Below are 15,498 nucleotides of genomic sequence, written 5' to 3' on the forward strand. Positions count from 1 at the left end.
ACACAAATATACACAATAAGACAAGAAACAATAACACAAGTGCTCCAAAAAAATTATCAAAATAAAAGTATTCATCCTTTTCAATCCTTTTCTTCTTTCCAAGTCATTATATTTACTTTTTAATGTTTAGCTTAGCTTAATAATGAGCTAAATGACACCAACGGACAGCAAAACTCCACAAAAGAACCAAAAAAAAAAAAAAAAACACAGAAAAAATCACTCCAAAAACACAGAAAATAACTTGAATAACACTCATTTATGCACAACAAGTGCAAAAAAAGAGGTTTCTCTGTAGTTTCTTTTTGGCATTAATCTTTTCAACAGTTCTACACTGTTGATCACTTGCAGGTGTGTGTGAGGTCTGCGTTGCATGTGTGTTCACACACCACAAAGTGAATGGCATGAGTTTTCTTGTATAGGCCGGCACAGATGTTTACTCGGGTAATTTCCCCGCCAAACCTGCCTGGTTTGAGGTTTTTCTCTGGATCTTCTCAAAACAAATGCAGACCTTGACTTTCAGACTTGTTTACATAACCCAAAAGCACCAGATTTTTACCACCACAGCCCCTGGCTCAGGGTAAACTTTTAAGTTCTGTTAAACAAAAGGAAGTGGTCACACAGTGATGCTCTACTTTCTAGTGTAAATGCTTTCCCTTTAATCTACTGGACAGATTGTGGAAACCATACAATCTAAAACTATATACAAAGGTAATAAAAAGCTAAGAACTAAAAACCTATGCATCTTCTGTATTTATACAATCTAAAGTAAACATAAAATAAATGTTTTAAATTTATGTATAGCCTACTTTTAGTGTTCCAAGTGTCAGCATTTTAAAGAAAAAAATCATTTAAATTTGAGTTTGTGTGTTTTTGTTGCCATTTTGTATATTTTTCTCTAATCTTTTGCATTTTTGGAATCAATTTTGTTTGTTTTTGTGGTCATTTTGTATCTTTTGAGTCATTTTGTATAATTATCTCTCATTCAATATCGTTTTAGAGTAATTTTTTGTGTTTTGGAGTCATTTTGTGTGTTTTTGTTGTTTTATTGTGTATATTTCTGTCATTTCGTGTCTTTTTTAGGTGTTTTGGAGTCACATTGTGTATTTGTGCCAATTATGACTGTTTTTGTTGTCCTTTTGGAAGAAGACTCAAAAGGGCGATAAAATACACAAAAAACAATTAAAATGACTATGAAAACACACTAAATGACAAAAAAAAAAAAAAAATACACAAGAGCACATTACAATTACAAAAATATACAAAATGATTCCAAAATCCTACAAAATGACAGAAAAATACATGAGGACAATAAATTACAAAAATATTCACAACGACTCTAAAAACACACCAAATGAGAGCAGAAATACACAAAACTATAGCAAGTATTCCAAGTATTGAGGAATTATTTTTTTAAATAAATGTATGTAGTTGTTCCAAATTTGGAGACCGTTTGAGAATGTTTTACTGTCATTTGTTACAAATGGAGCTTTGAGTAGCTGTAATTTATTTTTTTATTATTTTTCTATTTTTATTTCTTTTTATATATTTTAATGCAACAGAACGGAGGGGTCTAACCACAAAATGACTCCAAAAACACACAAAATGACAGAAAAATACACAAGAGCATAACAACATTAAAAACAAACATACACAAGAGGACAATAGAATTACAAAAATATTCTAGATGACTCTAAAACACATCAAATGAGAACAGAAATACACAAAACTAACAATTTAGAATTTAAACATCCACTCGTATGCTAAGTATTGATGAATAATTTGTTATAAATGCATCCAATTGGTCCGCATTTGGATTCAGTTTGAGAATTATTTTACCGTCATTTGTTACACAGTTTGGAGCTTTTAGTAGTTTTAAAAGAATTATTTTGTAAAATATAATGCAACAGAACGGAGGGATTTAACCGTGCCGCCCTTAAATGCAAATTGAAGCCTCTGATGGGATGTTGCACCTGTCAGTCAAATGTTCTTTGCTTCCAATTGGTCCACACTCGCGCATTATCGTTCCATTCTCCACTACTCCGGTCTTGTCCTGCTTTCCGCTGTCTTCTTCCGCCAGTCAAACTAGACCCGTACGAATTGGCGCTCGTGCAATCGTGCTCTCCGTTTGCTGTGGTGAAGACGTAACGTTTAGTGACAGTTACGGCATTAACGGCGGAAAATTACGGTGTAGCCAACGCGTTTCGTCCGGTGAGCGGGCTGGAGTTGAAATAGGACACCGCTGATGTATCAGCGTCGGTGTCCCTCCCGCAGGCTGCGCGGCGGAGGGATACCTCGTCGGAACCGACAATGTGGAGGCTGTTAAAATGTCTACTTGGAAAATGAGACGGATACAGTTTCTCTAAAAACGGAGGAAACTACCCAACTAAAGCGATATGGTTCGAGCGGGAGCCTTGCTTCCAGTGTGGTGACGGAAGACCCGCAGCGGGAGGAGAGCTCCAGTGTGTCCCCGTTCCTCGTCTCCAGCCATAAGCCGAGCTCCGGGACCACGGGGGGAATCATCGGATCCCTAACTTTGTTTTTTCTCCCCGTCCTCGTCGCTCGTTTCCCGGGGGTTGGATGCCACAGTACCATTGGAGTCCAGGTAACGTGGATCCCTTTACCCCCTCGATTATTCACACTGGGGACCGGAGCAGTTTGTGAGGCTGTTTGGAGGAGTAATGATCAAGTTTGAAGTTGTGCGGTGTGGGGGCGCCTTTAGCCTCCTGAGCTGCTTTAGCACTTTTCACTGAGTGATGGATGCACTTTGTTCACTTCTGTGCTTTTTTTTTTTTGCCTCACTGCACGTCACATGTAAGCACACACACACTACCTGGGTGCTTAATGTGCCTTTCTAGCTCTTAAATGTCTTTATTATCACTATTATTACAATGCTATACTTTATTTCAGCTCTTATTCATTTTTAGCTAATGCTGCCCTGCTAGCATCAGAAACCACAACATTTGACATTGGTCATATTAACGTCATTATTACTACATTATTTACACACACAAGTGTAGCTACAATCTATTTATTCTTATATTGTAATGTTGTGTTCTACTACACTCATTAATTTACACTCTTTGCTGGTATTTTGTAGTAATTTGTGCTAATTTAGTTTATACCTTCAGTTTAAAGTAACGGGATCTACTCTTTGTGTTCACTTCGACGTTATGGAGCAGGCAACAGGTTCTAGTTTAAGATTCTTCTGCAAAAAGGGATCATTTAATGTGAGACGCATTAAAAACACACAGCACACATCCGTTTTGTATATAAAATCCAACTTTAGGTTGTTGTAAAGAAAGAAAAGTGTGGCCATAAAAAGTTTTCTCCAAATGGGCAACAGCAGACCAAAGATGGGGGAGCTCCAAGACAAGCAACTTCCATTTGTTAAGGAGGGGCTTAGGATCTGTCCCCCATTTTGACCTCGGCCCACTCACACTCACACAAATCACTAAGTGTGCACTTTGTTGGCACATTATTGTGTTTTTTCCCCTCACTTTAAATAATCTGTAAGCCTATTGACACACACTATTTGTTGTTCATAGATTTGACATAGTGTTTGCATCCGTTTCAATCCTTTTCTTCTTTCCAAGTCGTGATATTTAATTTTTAATAGTTGGCTTTGCTTGATTATGAGCTGAATGACACAAAAGGAAAGGAAAAATGTAGAAAGCAACAACAAAACCCCCTAAAATAACTTTTAAAAAAAGCACAAGAAGGCATGCAACACACAAAATCACAGCAAAAATAATCAAAAACTCTTAAGACACTAAAATAAACAAAAGTGCTCCACAAAACAAAAGTGTATTAATTTATTTGTTCATCCTTTTCAATCCTTTTCTTCTTTTCCAAGTTATTTAATGTTTCCCTTAGATTGATAATGAGCTAATTGACACAAAAGAATGGCAAAAAATAAACAAAACAATGACAAAAATATGAAATCACTCCAAAAACACAGAATAGTAACTTCAGTAACACAGACATATATACAACAAGGTGTCTACTGCCTAAGGCACAAATTGACAACAAAAATATGCTAAATGGCCTCAAAACATACAGAAAAATACACAAAAGGACAACAAAAATACACAAACATAACTGATGAGCTGAATGACACAAAAGGACAGCAAAAAACACTAAATCACTCCAAAAAAAAAAAAAAAACAGAAAAATAACTCTAATAACACAAATATAAACAACAAGGCACCTAAGACGCAAAATAGCTCCAAAAAACACCCAAACATAACTCTAAAATCACAAAATGACAAATAAGCTCTTCTGTTTGTCTAAAACAGTTTAAAAGTGATTCAAAACTATAAAGAAAAGGTTGTCCAATATTAGTGTCAGACTTAAATCAAAACAAAGTGAGCTTAATAAGCTAATGCAACTTTCTGTGCTGTGCTTTTTCATTGCTGCGTTCGTCATGTTTTTATAACAACTTGACTGTGTTTTTAAAAATGTAACAATATAAACTGTATCAGTCTCGTTCAAACATTCACATGAATACTCATGCGCAAATGAAGACAGAGCTTCCAATTTTCTCTTTCAAAACTTCACAAATTCTCTTTAAGTGGTTTACTCATTTCATCATCATGTTTACAGCTATTAGAGTTTCGGAAATCATACCAAACATTCTAATTGGGGATAATAGTCAACTACCGTTATTAATTACGGCACTAGAGCGACGTTAGCCACACTGCTAACCCCTCAGCAACTCGTTAAACAGAATGAATCCCATAGAATTGTTTGCTATGACCCCAAAAAGAGAAAAATATCACCTTCACGTTTTGTACGAAATCCTTCACAACCATGTCATTGTAGATGCTAATGCTATGACGTGTCTCCAGGTTCACTGATCACCAGTTAAGCTAATACATCATCAGCTAAACCTGTCTTTGTTCCAAAGCCTTTTCACATTTGAATGTAGTCATAATAATCTAAACTGACGCTTTAAAAACACACTCCAGATGAAGTTCTGTGTTCATTCTTAGTCACAGGATAACATGATCACCATTCCAACCTTAATGCGTACCAAGAGATTTTAAACGGGCTTATGAGCGAAATTGAAAATATTTGTCAGTTTTTTACGCTTTCTAAACCACGTGTCAAACTCAATGCCCGGGGGCAATTCCGGCCCTTTAGGACATTCAATTTGGCCTGCAGCAGAAAGTAAAAATGACAGAAAAAAACATGAAGAACCAATATTTAAATTACCAACTAATTTGATTTAGATATCTCAGTCTCTCAAAATACACAAATTCATTGAAACTTTACAATATTTGCCAGCGCTCACAATTTTCACATGATGGCATTCTTTTTTGTAAAAGGAAATTGTTGAAATAACTGAATTTTTCCCAAAATTCTGCAATTTAATTGAAATTATTTCCCCAAATTAAATAAAAATGAATCATAAAATCAACTAAATGTAGTGTAGATCCTGCAGGGACCGATATCTGTCACTTCATATCGCTTGGATATTGTTGGTGCCATACATACTTTCTTTATGATCTAAGGTGGAAGTGCAAAGTAGGGCATATTGTTGACATTTCTTTTTTCCCCCGCTTATAAGCTGTGCCCCCCTTGAGTTCAAACTGATTTGTATTTAGCCCCTGAACTAAAATGAGTTTGACACCCCTGGTTTGGACCTTCAATCCTACGTTTTACTGTGGAAAAACAGTGTGTCATTGTGTAATGTTGTCCCAGAACATGCATGTGAGGGGTTTCCGTGTCACGTTGGGACCTGATTTTAAATAAAAAGAGAGAAAATACATCCCCCTCACCATTATTTATTTTAATTTCCATTTTTTAATGAAAAGAACAGAATGAAAAGCAAGTTAACAGTTGTATAGGACATTGCATAAACAGTCAGCGTTTTTAATGTATAGTTGATGTGAATACAAGTATATACATTTTGTTATGTAAACTGTATTGTAGATGCTTTTCAAAACATAATAATAATAGAAAAAGGAGCAGATTAAAGACAAGTCCTTTAAAAAATCCATTGATGAACAAATCATGTCATCATCATAAGAAATCAAAATGTCTATATTTCAGAACGTGTTTCCTTCCCCCCATCGGAGGCCATACACCACATGTGTCAAACTCAAGGCCCGGGGGCCATATTCGGCCCGCAGGATAAAGTTGAAAACATGAATGATTGTGTAAAAATTAGTTGTAGATATCTCAGCCTTTCCAAATACATAAATTCAATAAATATCTACATTATTTGCCCCATTTGCACAGTTTCCCCATGCTTTTATCACATGATGGCAGTCATATATATTTGCACGTTGTTGTTGCAATTTTAATAAAATAATTTCCCAAATTTAAAGATTGGATATTGTCTGTAACGTCCATTGCTTTACATATATTTATTTCACAGGGCAGAATATTGGTAAAATTGCAAATTTTTCCCGCCTAAAAGTTGCGGCTCACTTGAGATCAAACTGGTCTGTATTTGGCCCTTAGACTAAATTATGTTTCACACCCCTCTCCTTCACGGGAGAAACGTTCACTTTAGTCTTTCCAACCTATTAGAGTCTAAAATGTAATGTATAATTTATCCAGGTGCCTCCAACTGTTATGATGTATGTTAATGTTATTATTTATTAAGTGACATTAGGTGGACTAGTCATGTTTGCTTACTTCTTAAAGACCATCTACTTTCTTTATTTTCTTTTTTCACACAGACTTTTTGGAAGTGCTCGTGTGGTGTTGTCGTATCACTGTGTGAATTTCAGTGGAAACTTAAAGAGCTGTTGCAGCAGGTTGGTTAGTGAGCTCCAGGCCTGATGAACAGGAAGAGCAGTGTGGCCTGTGGCTGCTGATCGCACATGATAGATGTGGCCTGCCAACCAAGCCCTTTGAATGGCTTTGATTTACTTTATTACTCCTCACTCAGCACTTTGTGGGTTAAATGCACAGCTTTGAAACTTCATCTGTTGTGGTTCCTTGTGCAGCTGCTTGGAGCTGAGCTGAGGTCGGACAGAACAAACAATATTTGTGTCATGATTTTCTGACTCAAATCTCAAATGTTTGCGCAAACTGTGGACCACACAGTTCATCTGTGTAACTAGGGACTCCCTTTTTCAATTACAAATATTGCTCAATTCCATTTAATTACTGTTTTGTTTCAGTTTCATCTTTCAAGGTTCTCTCCAGCGCTGTTGAGCGTTGGGGCTCCCTATGGTGTAATTTTGATCCCCCTATTGTGTAATGTCGCCCCCTACTGTGTGTTTCAAGCAGCGTAGGGGGCTATTCTGCAGTTTCTTTTTTGAATTGGTACCCTTGTAATAATTGTGTCACACTTGGACACAAAAAGGACTTCCAGGTGTGCACAGGTTGTTTAAACTTTTTTAAATTTGCATAACTCAAACACAAACGTCAGCCTCACCGTCTATTAGGGCTGGGCAAAAAAAATCGATTTATCAAAATTGTAGATTAAAACATTTTTTATTTTGCAAACTTGACTTTTTTATATTTTTTTTCCCACCACAGTTTTTTCGGGCTTTCTTGTGTTCCATCCTTGTGGGTTACCGTAGCGCGATGTGAGCCTGCCCCCTCTTTGTTTATATTTGTTTAGCCTTTGCGTAGGCTAGTATATGTCTGCCACAGGCATGTTTAAGTTATTATTTGCACTATGCTGAGATGCTAAGAGAAGAGTTTATTTTTTTTATTTATAATGTTATGTTATAACATATGTAGTTATCTGATTTCTTAATCAGAAAATTTAAGCTACTGTGAAGTTGCTGTTGCATTCTTGCTTAAACCTGGGTTAAAGCTTGAAATTGTTGAATGACAGAGCCTTATTTATTTTTGATTCTGGGATTGTTCTATGCATTTTAACTCTTGCGGACAATCTCAGCAATAAAGTACTTTTGACAATAGATCTGATGTCTGCAGTCATTTTAAAATAGATCTACCATCTATTTAATACAGGCAATTTGTTCGGATTAAAGCTGCACGATTTTAGCTCAAAACAAAATCCGTTTTTTTTTTTATTTTGAAAACTCAATTTGTGATTTTGATTTTTTTTTTTTTTTTCTACCCCCATTTTATAAAAAGACACTGGATTTAATTATTTCAAGTGATTTATTTTAATTGAAAAGTTAGAGTTAAGACTCATGCTCTTGTAAAGGTGAATAATTGATTTTCCGATTGTGACTTTTTAAAAATCTCCCTCAATAAATAATCCAATTTCGCACAGCCTTAGCTCAGATGCTCCCGTCTTTACCTGAAGACCTTTGCAGCCACTTAGCTGCCCCCGATGTTTGCCTGTGTGCATCCTTTGCTTTGTAACACACGATCACTGTTCATTATATACAGTGTGCTTCATAATCTCAAAATTATTGAGGTACTTCATGTAAATTTGACAAGTATGTCTTTGAATCAGTCTTTATTTTTTGTCTCTACACTGTGTGAGTGTTTATCAGAGGACCTATACCAACCATGAGTAACTCTCAAACTACATTCAATGTCACATTCACCAATTCAACAAATAATGTTTGGCTTTAAAGTAAGGCAGTAACAAAGAAAACATTTTAGCTTTACTTCAGTAAATTTGGCCCTAAGAGAGTCATTTCCAAACTTTCCGCACCGATGGCGCTCGCTCACGCACCACTCGATTCTACTACACTGAAAACTTCCTGGTGAGATTCCTGCATGTCGTGTATTTTTGTTGTATTTCATGTTTTTTTGTAGTCATTTCTATTACATTTGTTTGTCTCTAATTTCTGTGTTTTTGGAATCACTTTGTGTATTTTTGTCATAATTTTTCTGTCATTCCTTTTTTTTTATATTGTTGTTTTGTCTGATTTATTTTGTTGTATGTCATGTTTTTGTTGTAACTTCTAATATATTTGTTGTCATTTTTGTATATTTTTCTGTACATTTTTTTTTTCATTGTTCAGTTTTCACTCCTCTGAAATGTTTTGTGCGAAATGCTGTTTTAGAAAGTTTAGTACTCTTTCATGATTTATCAATTAAGAATGGATAGATAGTGATGTCCAGAAGCGTAGGCGGCAAGCGTAATTAAACGCTTCCGCTGGTGCCACATTTTCCATGAAATGAGCACTTGTTTTGCACCCTGATTGTGTGTTTCGCTCTATCGGGCGCAGTTCTGACTCTACCCGGGAGAGGTACACATATTTGCACTCGAGCGGAGCAGACCATCCACTGACACCTCAAACTCATAACACAAATTTATTTCTGCTTTACACGAGCTTTAAACTTCCACGATCAACTTTTGTGCTTCATTAAAATATGCTTGTGTTAGATATATTAATATGAATATTAATGTGCATGTGTTAGATATATTATATAATATAATATAATATTAATGTGCAATAATACATCAAAATATATTACCAAAACCAACTACAAGCAAACCACACAGAAATTATGTTAATCATGCAGATATGTTACAGTGCCAGACGGCATTCTACAGAGGACTACTAAGAGACCAAGCGCCCATACTACTGGATAAGTTGGTACATTTGCAACTGGAAAGAGGTCAACTGATAATGATGCTCTATTCTTTGTCATCGTTATCGTTATCGTGGATACTAGATTTCAACTTGTAAATGTATCATGCAAACAAAAACTAGGTGAGAAAATACATCAAGCTAAGAAAAGTGCTACAAAATGGACAGAAGAAAAGCCACAGTTACACTAATATAAGCCACCATATAGCATCATATTTGCAAAATTTTTCAGGGAACATGCCCCCTCACCCCCCTAGTTGTCACACGCCAACGGCATTGGGGCATCACTGATAAATGAATCAATTACTAAAATAGTCATTCTTTAAACACAGTGGGTTTGATTTAACATTCGTGCTCGGAGGTAAATTAAGTTTTTTTTTTTTTTTTTTTTTTTTTTTCCAAATTACATATTTTACACATTAATTTTTTTTTAGTTATATTTTTTTATAGAAATATTTATCAATTTTTGAAGAAAATATTAGTTTTTAACACCTGTAAGGAAACAAAATAAATATTAATAAATAAAAACCCATAATTAAACAAAAATGTATGTCAAAAATAAATTAAGATACAATTAAAAGGTAGATAAAAGTTGTACTGACATGGATTATTCTGACTGCTCCTTTTTATTTATTTGTGTGTCTTATAGAAATGTATGAAAGCATTAATATCTCCATATTTCCCCTCGGGGATCAATGGTTTACTGAATTTGAGCAGGTGTATTGTTTAAGTTAGAATAACAGTTTAAATGGTCCTGATGACATCATTCCAGACCGTAATGACTACACAAAAATACATGGACACAAGGATGCATCAGTTATTTCACCACTAAGGGCCAAAATATTTTACAGTATCAGAAGTTATTTTTAATCTACATTGTTTCAGACTATAATCCCACAGATTTTCTGTAGGACTGATGAGATGTTGATCAAACCCTCTGAGCAGGTAAAACTGATCATGTTTTTACAGCACCTCTACACTTGACGAGAAAAGGACAGAGCTTCACAGGCACAGTAAAGTTAAGCGGGCACTGATCGGCTCTGTATTTAGGAATCAGTGATGATTTGCGTAGTTTTTTGGCAGTTTAGACGGTGTTCGTGGTGGTTTAGGCGCTTTTTAAAGCGGCCAAGGCGGGAGGGTGGTGCATGTTATGAGCGGTCCCCGGAAACATTTCCCCATAATAAACATCCCTTTGCCTCACAGTGACGGCGTTTCATCCCGATTCTGTCCATTTCTGCGTCCAATAGTGGATTCTGGTTGATTCTGTTTTGTGATTTCGTTAACGTCGATTTTATAGGGAGCTGAATAACGTCCCTCTGTCTCCTCTGCTTGTAGTTGCTTGCTGAGACTGAAAGGCCCGAGTGAAGAGCAGCAGAGAATGGCTGCAGTGGAAACAGACAAAGAACTCAGCGATTTGCTGGATTTCAGTGCGGTAAGATGTTACACAAAGATGGAATGTGTCTCTGTGTTTTAGATTTCGGACATGATTGGATGGATGCTGTTCATTACTTCCTGATCAATTTGATCTTAACTGAGTTTGTTTAAACTTTGTTTCTCTACGTTTAGATGTTTGAGCCACCAGTTTCAAACGGAAAAAACCGACCCACAACACTTGCCAGCAGTCAGTTTGGAGGTGCAGGTAAGAAATAACAAGCTAACGTTGCCATTTAAATATAGCTGGTTGAATTTGAATGTATTTAGCTGCTGTTTTCCTGCCTTGACTGATTTTTCTTCTGTTTTTTTTATTGAGTAAAGAAAATGCGTGAGTTTACTTCAATTTTCATGCTTTACTTTAAATTTTTCATCTTGATCTGATTTTCTGCTGATGCATTAGATAAATGGGTGTATTTTTATTTAGTTTTATAAACATAGGGGTGAAATGCTATCTTACGATATTAAATTGTCGGGGGGGGGTTTCGAGGTATCTCACCATGGGATTTCTATGTCAAGCGGCCTCCCGGGTAATTCAGAAATTTGCGTGCTCTATTTAATATTTATTTGTGTCTTTATTAAATTAAAGTAAAGCAGTAAGTAGCTTATCTCAGTTTTTTTGTTTTTTTGTTGAGAAAAAGAACATTTTTAACAATGACTTTGGCCTTTGCATCGCCTGATGAAGTTTGTAGAATTAATCCTGAACAAAAAACCTTTAAATCACATCTTGTTTAAACACTTTTCTGATCCTTTCAGTTAAAGTTGGGTCAGTAATTAATAAATGTCTTAGTGTACGATTGTGTGTGTGTCTTCTTCAGCTGGACATAATGTAAATAATCTCAATGGTGTTTTATGGTTGCTTTAAAAAGCTCAGCTTGGTTAAACTTGTCTTCATGTGTCGGATGCCGTTTCCCAGCAGGCTGTGGTTTAGGGTGTGTGAAGGTTGGATGTGTGGCTGAGGAAAACATCCCTCTTTAGGATCTGAGAGATAATGATCATTATACTGCTGCTTCAACATCTTTAACTCATATGTTTTTGTCTTTGAGAACTGAGGAAGATACGTCTGCACCAAAATAAAGAAAGGGAGGACCTTTAAAGGATCATTTTGTTTCTTTACGAGGGATGTAACAATATCTAAACCTCAAGGTTCGATATAATCATGATATAAACCTCATGGTACGAAAGCTCACGGTTTTACAGGAAGCCACACAGTTTACAGCAATGCTAACAATAACAAAAATTAAGACCATTAGAACATTGTCTGTACACCATTTTGACAGTATTTCTTTTCATACTTTTATATTTATGACATTAGAAACTGAATGCTGCCTACTAACACATACAGATTCTTTAGATAAAGTGCAAACATTCTAACTGAGTCAGGAACACTCTTAAAGGCACAGGTATAAAAACAGCCTAGTAACAATAAAAAAATTAAAAAAAAAACAGCCAAAGAAATCAAAGTAGGTCAAACTTCCTTATTCTGTGTTTAGCTTAATTTGAGGTTTTTCTAGAGAAAGATGAACAAGTCAACATTTGAGGTTAGAACTAGAAGTAACCTTGTTGTCAACATTTGATTATTTATTTGACAGGGACAATTCATCGTAGATACAAAATAAGTATGCACGTAAAAGTTTAAAGCTAGCGCTAGTTTACAATTCCTGTCCCTGGTTGGGCCTTTCTATATTACAGTGGAATAACACTGTGTGTGTGCGTGTGTTTGCGTGTCGGTGACAGGGAAGAGACCTCCCTCTGTACGTTAGCATTCCTCACTTTGATAATCATTCTAATGTATTGCAGCAATGTAGAAAGTAGCCAAATACAGCGCACAAAAAAACAAGTAAACATCAATGCGTGTTTGTATGAGTACTGAAGGGGGCGTGTTCATGGGGTTGTCAGACAAGCTTGGAGTTTCTGAAAGAGACAGAGGAGAAATCGAAGCGTCATGAACTGTGTGCTACAGAGGGACATTTGTTTTAAAAAAAAAATTTTAATATTTGCTGCATTTTCCAAAAAAAATTGGGTAGCATACTTATTTGAGTATGCTATAGAATGGTACTATGTGCCTGAAAAAAAACATGATTGTGTATTTGTGTTGTCTTTTGTCTCCTATTTTTTTATTTTTCTGTCACTTTGCTTTTGGAGCTGTTTTGTTTTTTCATTTTAGCGTATTTTTCCTTGCATTTAATGTATTTTTCTTGTATTTTGTGTATTTTTCTTGTTTGTCTCTTTTTGTAGTATTTTTTTGTATTTTTAATGTGTGTTTTTGGAGTCATTTGTTTTGTGTATTTTTTGTGTGCTTTTATGTTGTCTGTTTTTCTTCTCTTTTCAAGGTTTTCTCTGTCACTTTGTATCTTTTTGGAGTCACTTTTCATGTGTTTTGTTTTATGTGTTTGGAGTCTTTTGTTGTATATTTTTCTTGTATTTTGTGTACTTTTCTCATCTTTTTGAGATAATTTTTTATATTTTAGTTTTATATGTTAGGAGTCATTTTGTGTATCATTGTAGTTTTATTTTTTCGAGTATTTTGTTTGGTTTTTTTTGGCGGTTTCTGGTTTCTCGTCTTTCTGTTGTTTTGTGTGCTTGGAGTCATTTTGTGTATTGTTGGTGTTTTTATGTATTTTTTTATGACTTTGTCTGTTTTTCTTGTCTTTTTGAAGTTATTTCTGTCACTTTGTATGTTTTTGGAGTCATTTTGTATGTTTACTTCCAAAGTTGGACAAAGGGCCACTAGTTGCCCACACCCGTCTTAAATATGCTCTTCTAACTTTCTGCTCATTGTAACACTTGTCCACATCTATAATTACATAGTGTTGTGTTTTGGATATATGAATTCCTAAAGTGTACGTTGTGTACTCAGTGTATTAGGCGTTGAAACTTCTTCTAAGCATGTCTGGTGACGCACAGTTTAAAACAGCCTCACTCATGTTATTGTACATTGTTCACTGGTTCATTTACAGCATTTACTCACTGAGATTGTATCTGACATCATGCTTTGTGTCTGCGTGACTCACTCTACCAAAGGAAGGAAAAGGTGGTGAAGACAAACGGTGTGAGAGGTTACCGTCGCCCCGGGGCCCAACACACGTCTACAAGTTTAGCCCCAATCTTTGCTTCTGAAGCTTCTGACTCACACTGCCTGTCTGTTTCCCTAGCTCTTCCTGTGTAATTATAGACTAGCAATGCTCAAACATGCTGGGGGTGAGGTGTATTGGGGTTCTCCAGAGAATTCGTCTGATGTTCCTCATTCATACCTCATTCTGGTGTTGCTTATTTACAATTACTAGTAATAATAAAATAAAGATTTTAATCTATATTGAAATGTAATTTATTTCTTTTATTATAAATGATAATAATAATTATCACCTTTATGTAATTGATTTATTACCTTTTTTACTACCGTTATTTATTAATTTGTAACCTTCATTTGTTCATTTATTACCATAAATTATTTACTACCTTTATTCATTTAATATCTTTATTTTTTATAATGTTTATTTGTTACATTTATTAATTTATTAGATTAGATAGACTTTAATAATCCCTTGGGAAAGTTCCATCAGGGAAGTTACATTTCCAGCAGCATTACAGAAAGAAAAGAACAGCAGCAAGCTGGTTTGAAATAATATATAAATTTATATTAAATTTAAATATTTATATTTATTAATTTCATTTTATTTATTCATTTGTTATCTTATTTATTCATTCAATACCTTTATTTTTTTTCATTACCTTATTTATTTATTTTTCTTTATTTAACCAGTGAAATCATTGAGAGCAACTTCTCACTTGCCCATTAGTAACAAAGGGGAAAATATACAGCAAATAAATAAAACTACAAAAGACAGGTATTTTTCATAAAAAGATAACACGTAATACATGAGTTACAATAATTAATTCTGTCAGGCTGGCCACGCCCAGGAAGAACTCACAAGGACACATAAAAGCGACCAGCAGACACCTCTGTGGAAGACTGACAGTCAACAGTCGAAACACGTCAGGAGATCAAAGTAAATTTCCTGAAAAATAGATAAAATGAACTTGCTGGGATTATTTCGTTTTGTGCCTGTTCTGTATCTTCTTACATCTACGCCATCGTCTCCATCTCTCATGCTGACGGTGTCGTGCATATACATCACAGTTGTCACGGCGATCTCTCAGCTCTCCCAGTGCAGTGGACCCATCACTCTGTTCTAACTGCTCATCCTGTCATCATTCCCTCCACCCGGCCTCCCCCTCACCCGCCTTCGCTTTTTAATTAGACGACAAAACAAAAAAGAAATATGAATATTCATAAAACGAGAGCGCATTAATATGCACAATTATGCAAATCGACACACAATTAAGCCTCATCTTTCCCCCAGAGATGTCGCGTTGCGGTATGAGAGGAGATTGAGAGAGGGAGAGGGAAGGGGACGGGCAGCAATTTCTGCTTCAGTGCTCTTTAAAATCACCCCTTTTTGAAATCCTCACGCAATGCAAAGCCACTGAATCAGTCCTTGATACGGATTGTTGGTCAGAGTGGAGTGATGGCTGTCTGTTACATCCACTGCAAATAGTAGCTGTGGATGGCAGTTGCCATGGA

At 35.6% G+C, this 15,498-nt stretch overlaps 1 pseudogene; it reads left to right on the forward strand.

Annotated features, from left to right (window-relative positions):
* Positions 1–2,096: 2,096 nt before the first annotated feature.
* LOC114459739 (transcription factor E2-alpha-like) overlaps positions 2,097–15,498 on the forward strand; it is a 34,510-nt pseudogene continuing 21,108 nt past the window's right edge.

This window comes from Gouania willdenowi, unplaced genomic scaffold (genome assembly GCF_900634775.1).
Source record: "Gouania willdenowi unplaced genomic scaffold, fGouWil2.1 scaffold_340_arrow_ctg1, whole genome shotgun sequence".
NCBI lineage: Eukaryota > Metazoa > Chordata > Actinopteri > Blenniiformes > Gobiesocidae > Gouania > Gouania willdenowi.